The sequence below is a fragment of the Jaculus jaculus genome, chromosome 17 (assembly GCF_020740685.1).
Source record: "Jaculus jaculus isolate mJacJac1 chromosome 17, mJacJac1.mat.Y.cur, whole genome shotgun sequence".
NCBI classification, from domain to species: domain Eukaryota; kingdom Metazoa; phylum Chordata; class Mammalia; order Rodentia; family Dipodidae; genus Jaculus; species Jaculus jaculus.
Window position 1 is genome coordinate 39,365,029 of NC_059118.1, and position 7,782 is coordinate 39,372,810.

The window sequence follows — 7,782 nt, forward strand, 5'->3', positions numbered from 1 at the left end:
AGGCAGAAAGATAGCTGATGTTTCTTTGAGCTGTGTGTCTATCTATGGTCCCTTCATCATATAGGACTGTTAGCTACATTGACCAAGAGAATGTTCTATTAGCAATCCATACCTAAAGGAAGGAAAACTGGTCTTCATGATGAATATTTAATAGAAAAACTTGGGTTGGAAACTTGGCTTAGCAGTTAAGGCGTTTTCATTTGCATGCAAAGCCAAAGGACCCAGGTTCTATTCCCCAGGTCCCACATTAGCCAGATGCACAGGGGGGTGAATGCATCTGGAGTTCGTTTGTAGTGGCTAGAGGCCCTGGAGCACCCATTCTCTCTATCTGCCTCTTTCTTTCTCTGTTACTCTCAAATAAATAAATAAATAAAAATAAACAACAAGAAAATAAATAAAAATATAATAATGCTCACACACTAAGTTATAATAGTGAGGTTAATATTTGAAAGCACCAACTGTGAGCAAGAACATACATGTTACATACTTTCTGTGACTTGGACAGCATGGATTCTGTCCCTATTTGTAGCTGACTATTAGATTCCATTTTTAAATCAGTAGGTAAGAACACAGCCTCTATAAATCTGTCCAGCTATGATGTCAGTAACAATGCAGCCACATTCTTCAGTTCCCTGTGAGGAAAATGCAAGTCATGAATGCCATGCACACCATGATGCTGAACTGTCACTGGACCAGAGACCACATGAAACCAAGTGAGTTTAAATTGTCATGTGCATTTTTTCAGCCTTTTCTCTTTTTGAACATATGACATATGTTCATAACATATGACAGGGATTTGTATTTATGGTACATATACATAGCACACTATTTCAGCAAACGTGCATAATATGTGCTTATCAGATTGGGATAATTAACCGTTCATCTCCTTAATTTTTGGAACCTCTTGTTCCTGTCTTCTAGTGGGACTATCTTATCTCTTCTGTGTGGTTTTGGTACCTGCACTTGGCCCCTTCCTTCACCTTACCTCACTCTCCCCGACCTTTAGTATTCATCCAAAATGATCAATCTTTATAAACTTCCACATACAAGTGTGTGTGTGTGGGGGGGTGAGTATTTGTCTTTCTTTTCTGACATTTGACTTAACATGTCCTCCAATCTCATCTCTAATTTTTGTGGGTGATTAATAACAAATTGTCTAACCAATTTTTTTATTTTTTATTTTACATGCTTTCATTTCAGAAGAAAATAAACAATAAAAACACAACACTCAACCTTGCTGTCAGATGGGGGAGGGGCTTCCTGCCTAGACAAGGTCAGGAGAGGAGAAAACCACTAGACTTCAGCAGAGGGCGCCAGGTGAGGAAAGGCCAGTCAAGGTTCTCACAGGGGCTTGGGAAACTACAGAGGGCAGAATTCCCAGCTCTACTTCTTCAATGCACGATGCGTCCTCATCATCTTCCAGTGGGGGAATCTCATCAGCAACAGCAGCACTAGGCAACTCTGAGACCACCTCATCTCCATCAGTGCCTAACCCTAACTTGATCATGCAGTAGAAGCAGCTGGAGTGTGTCTGGGGATTCCCCAGAGAGAAGCCAAAATAAATCAGAACTATTTCAGACAGCAATACTACCAGGTCCTTGATGGCTTTGTCATTCTTGTCTGCCTCAGAGTCTCCACGATGAGGCAGTCAAGGTTGATCTCCAAGTGTATCCCATTATGGAGTTGTGGCAAAATGCTGAGGCCTTCACGATTCTCTCCACATTGACTGGCCATCCATAGGTGCTAGTCAGCGTGCCGCAGGGTGCAGACACAAGCCTATTGGAGATTGTCACCTTCTCAACTTTCTTGTCCAAGATCTCCTCATGAGTTTACATAGGTTCTTAAACTTGGATTTGCTCTCTTCAATCTTCCTCTTCTCCTCTTCATCCTCTGGTAGCTCCAGACCTTCTTTGGTCATATAGACCAGGCTCTTTCCATCAAACTCTGAGCTGCTGCAGATAGTGCTCATCAATAAGCTCAGTCATAAACACAACCTCAAAGCCCCGCTTCCACACACACTCCACTGAAAGCAGAGTTGGCTCTTTGCTTTCACTAGTGATTTAATAGATAGGCTTCTGTGTATCCTTCATTCAAGGCACATACTCTAGCAGAGAAGTCATCTCATCTGAGATGTGTTATAGTGCAATAGCTCAGAGAGGTGGCAGTGGTTAGTGGATTCTTCTTGGATTTCAAACTTTAGATAGAACTTACTTAGAACTTCTTCTAATTCTCTTTGTGTTCTGCCAGTTCAAAGAAGGACTCAAGGCACTTGTTCACAATATTTTTGTGAATGACCTTCAAGATTTTGCTTTGCTGGAGCATTTCTCTGGAGATGGAAGGTCTTCAGAATCAACCATACCGCGGATAAAGTTGAGGTAATCTGGGATCAGTTTATCACAGTTGTCATAAACACAAGCCGGATATAGAGTTTAATCTTGTTCTTATTTTTCTCAAAGATGTCAAAGGGAGTTTGCCACAGGATGAACAACAATGCCCTGAATTCCAGCTGACCTTCTACAGAGAAGTGCATGACTGCCAAGTGGTCTTCCCAAGCATTGGTGAGGCTCTTATAAAACTTGCCATATTCTTCTTGGGGGATATCATTAGGGTTTCTGGTCCAAATGGACTCAGTCTTGTTCAGTTCTTCCTGATCAATGCAATTCTCCTTCTTATTCTCTCATCTGATCCCACATCTTCAATCTTTGGCTTCTCATCATCCCTATTTTCCTTATCTTTCTTACCTTTCTCTTCCTCTTCTTCAACATCACTGATCTCCTTCTCTTGTTCTTTATCCAGATAGAGGATGATTGGATAGCCTATGAATTGTGAGTGCTTCTTCACCACCTCCTTGATTTGCCTCTCCTCCAAGTACTCTGTCTGGTCTTCTTTGAGGTGGAGGATCACCTTAGTACCCTGGCCGATGGGCTTACATGGACTGCCCATACAGTGAATGAGCCACCAGCAGAAGATTCCCAGGCATACTGCCCATCCTCATTGTGCTTTGTGATCACAACCACTTTTTCTGCCACCAGATAAACAGAATAAAACCCAACACCAAACTGCCCAATCATGGAGATGTCTGCACCCGCCTGTATAGCCTCCATGAAGGCTTTATTGCCAGACTTATCAATGGTTCCCAAATTATTTATGTTTATTTATGAGGTGAGTCTTGGTCATGCCAATACCTGTGTCCACCAAAGTCAGGGTACATTCCTGGGGGTTGAGGATGATATCAATTTTTAGCTCTTTACCACTGTCCAACTTGGAAAGATCTGTCAGACTCTCATAATGAATCTTGTCCAAGTCATCAGAAGCATTAGAGATCCACTCCCAAAGGAAAATTTCTTTGTTGGAATAGAAAGTGTTGATGAGAGACATTAGCTGGGAAGTTTCTGCCTGAAGGGCAAAAGTCTCCACCTCCTCAGGCATCTTACAGAGAAAAGAAATGGGTTGAGGTACCACAGAGCACAATGGGCCTGGAGTGCATCACAAGGGGGTAACTTGACAGTAAGTCAATTTTTAATCTATTTAACTGCTGATGTGCACATAGAGTTATTCCACATATTGACTGAATAGTGCTATAGTCAATGTCTTATGTTTCTATTTCAATGTGTTTCATTTTTATAATGTTTAATTTGGTATATTCAGTGACCTGTTCAGATTCGATATAGGTTTCTATTTCTAAAGTTATTTGTGCTTTTAGCTCTAGTTTCATACTATCATATTCAGAAAAGTCACATGACAGTTTCTCAGTATTTTTAAGTTTATTTAAATTTTTACCGTATGACCTAATATTTAGTATATTGACAACATTCCATGTGCCCATAAGAAGGTGTACTTTTCAGCTGTTACATGAAATGCTTTAAAAGTGTCCACTGATTTCATTTGGAGAATGTAGAATTGTTTGATTCTAACAGTTCTGTATCACATTCAGCTATGTGACCCATATAGGACAATTACAGTTTAAGCTGGAATAATTAGAATATTGGAGTTCCACACTATTATTGCATTGGATCTGGTCTCTTCCTTTAGCTCTGTTGTCATTATTTAGAAAAAGTAAGATAGATAATAATTTTATATCCCCTTTTCACCTTTTTCCTCAATACAGAACTCTCCTTTCCTTTTCCTGTGCATATATAATCTTTGTATGGTCCATGCAATAAATTCACATTTTTAAGTATTTTATATGCGTGAAATGCTATGGCACACTCTTATGGTATTTTGTTGGAGAGTTTAGAAGCATATACAGCTAGGCTAAATCAAAGAGCCAACTCTTTATATAAGAACTCAAAAGTTTGTTTAGAACTTTTTAGAAGAAATATTTGGGGGTAGGTTTTTAGACACAGTCCACATTTAGGTATATATTAGTTTAGCATATGCATTTAAGCATATGTGTTTTGCTTTTGTGTCTGTATAATATGTTTGTGGTTATTTTTTTATGGTTGGTTCAATCTGTTTTATTGTTGTATTTCCAAATATGTTTTCTTATTTAAAAATAGTTGTGTAGGAATTTTTAATTTTCAGTAAAACATTGCCTCATTTTCTGTCTTCTTTTTGTGTTGGCTGGGTCTTTTTTTTTTTTTTTTTTTTTTTTTGAGAGAGTCTCACTCAAGCCCAGGATGACATTGAATTCTATAGCTCAAGGCTGGCGTTGAACTGAAAGCTATCTGGGAAGTAGGAACTTCTGCTTCCTGAGTACTGAGGTTACAGGTGTATGGCACCATGCCAGGAGCCTTCTGTCTTCATTACATCTTTCTCCTCTTCCTTCCAGAAATTTGGCTTATTAGACTTAGTGGTGTAATTTCATATTTAAGATCAGGGCTAATGTTAATAGGATATCTTGCAGTTTTAATTGATATTCCAGTGAATATATAGGTTAAATTACAAGACACTATTTTTAATATAAATATTTCTTATGATTCTATAGTATATTCCCCTGTAGTTACTTAAGCTTTCTCTTACTGTATTGTGGTACCAAGTGTGGTTATAGAGAGCAGAATCACGAAGTTAAATTCCTCTAGTTTCTTGGTGGTATCTGGAGCTGACTCACCAACTTAACTTACAGTTAGTAAAGACTATCCTGGTAGCAAGAAAGGCAGCAATAATCTATGGTGTGAACTATTTAAAGAACATTACAAAATAAATGCATTTGCTACTCTTAGTTCACTTCTTCTAAGGAGCCAGTAATTTATTTTATTTACTCATAAAACTTGTGAATATTTGTGAAATTGTAAGAAATATGATGATGCTGCCTTGTGGCTTCTAGCATCTGTGGATAAAGCAACAAGGGAAAAGAGTAAGCTCAGAGATGAAATTTCCAAAATCCAGATGTGCATCATAAGCCTAAAGGTTACGAAGTGTTCCCTGAAGGACAATAATCTCTACAGCCACCATAGGGATCAAATAGTTAAAAGTGAAACCCCAGAACCCTCATAGGATTGGCTGACTTACAACACACATCTAAATTCCAACTTTGAAAGAGGACAGCAGTTAAAGTGAGGACAATGATTGCAAAGAATGGGATTCTATAACATGGGATGGAAAAGTGTTGGAAGACCCTAATGAATATGAGCTCATTGAATTCTTAGATTCTGCTGGATTTATTTTACTTGAGGCAGTAGCTTCCTAATTCTTGGTGGATGGTGCATCCCTCCTCCTGTAATAGTGCCCTCTCTGCACTTATCTGAGATAATTAATTCTGCATTGTCTGTTGCCACCTGCAATGACTGTCCCTGAAGAGATTCCATGCATGACTAGGCTAATACCCTTTACACTCATCTGTGTGTCTAGACATTACTCAAGGTATAGAAAACCCCTAGAGGTGAGTTACACAGAGTACGGTCTATGGGAGGTGCATGACTTCCTTGAGATTTATAATTCCTTCTTAAGATTTATAATTCTTATAAGCAGATGTCTGGGGGATGTATATGGGAATAGATGTTCAATGTATGGAATAATGATGGAAAGAGTATAAAACTAGGCCAAGTTGGAGATGTTGATCTGAATCCATTGAGCAGTGATCCTAGGTTTAATGTTTTTTTTCTCACTCAGTTACAAAAGGTGATAACAATTTACTTTATGGTTGAGTGAAGCAGAGGTCAAAAGATATACTACTGTGAAAGAAGTGGACTGTCAGATAACCCTTCATCTATGTTTATGAGCAGAATCAAAGGCTCAGGGGAATTGGAATGCTGGGGTGGATTTGCCATGTGCAACTGAAGCCTCCACAATGGAATAGTTCAGAGAATGTGCCCTTTAACCATAAGCAACAAATTCATGAGAAAAGTACCAACATACTTAAAGAGCTCAGTCTTGGATTCTCTCTGTACATCAGACCTTAATGTGGGAGCCACGGCTTCTCAACTGGACAACTTACATGCACTGTCTAATAGGACCCCACTGTAGCCAGGTCCAGGTGGCAGCATTGAATCCACAAAGGCAAAGTGAATAGACTTAATGAAATGGACATAATGGGCAAAACAATGTTCAGAATGGTTTGACCCTTAGATGCATTTGGTTCTAGCTAATTAATGTTTTCCCATAACTGAAGTCAATAGGAAACTCAGTAAATTCTTGTTCAATGTGTATAAGCAGAAGAATCCCAGTGCAAACAAATAAAAGGCTTATTTTAAAAATTGCATTAGAGAAACATAGTTCCTCAATCAATTTTCCAAACTTGAGCCAGTTTACAGACCCTTTCAAAAATGCTTTGAATGAAAGGGAGGGCATGTCTACTCAAGGATGGACCTTCCTTTCATACTGACAAGTAGTAATACTAACATTTTCCCCATCTTTTCTCAAAGAGACCTACAGCCTTTTACTAAGGTAACTACCCATTCAGAAAGGAAATAATCAGAATATTTATTGCCTATTAGATACTGGCTCAGAATTGACATTTATTCCAGGAGATCCAAAACAGCAATATGGCCCACTAATCAAAGTGGTAACTTAATAGATGTCAAGTGTTCAATGGAATTTTATTCACAGTCTGACTCACAGTGAGTCTACTGTGTTTCCAAACTCATCTTTGGATTATTTTCTGTACCTAAGAATGAATAATTAAAATATATATTCTTTGGTGTTTGCATAATCTCCACATTGGTCCACTAACCTGTGGAGCTTAGGGCACTACAGTTGCTAAAGCTAAATAGAAGATTTAATGCTGCTTTTAACAGGGAAAATACAAACTAAATATAGTAACACATCCCTGGAGTGATTGTAGAAATTGACACCATCATCAAGTACTTGATTAATGAAAGGTAGAGGTTCCCTTTCACTCTCCTTTTTTGTTTGTTCAAAACATGAATAAGTAATGAAAAATGACAACTAATTAAAAGAAACTCAATAAAGTAAGTAGTGATTCTAAATATAGCCATTAAACCAGATGTAGTTTCATTCATTAAGGGGATTAACATATCTACTGGAGCCTGGTATGCAGCTATTAATCTCACAAATGTATTTTATTCATACCTATCCATAAGGACCACCAGGAGCTATTTGCTTTCAGCCAGCAAGGACACCAGTTTAGCTGTGCTGTCCTGCATAAAGTTTAGATCATTTCTTCATAATTTAGTTTACCAGGATCTTTATCACTTCAAGCTACCATCTTGGTCTACTATGTTAATGACAGTATGTTCACTGGACCATTTGAGCAAGAGAGATAGCAACCACTTTTGACTGGTTCTTAAAGCATATGCGTATCAGAGGATGGAACATAAATTCAATCAAAATTCAAGGGGCTCCTACCTTAGTAAACATCTAGGAGTAGAATTGTATGAAACT

At 38.3% G+C, this 7,782-nt stretch overlaps 1 pseudogene; it reads right to left on the reverse strand.

The window, feature by feature from the left end:
• Positions 1-1,300: 1,300 nt before the first annotated feature.
• On the reverse strand, positions 1,301-3,429 carry LOC101604487 (annotated as a pseudogene).
• Between the last annotated feature and the right edge of the window lie 4,353 nt (positions 3,430-7,782).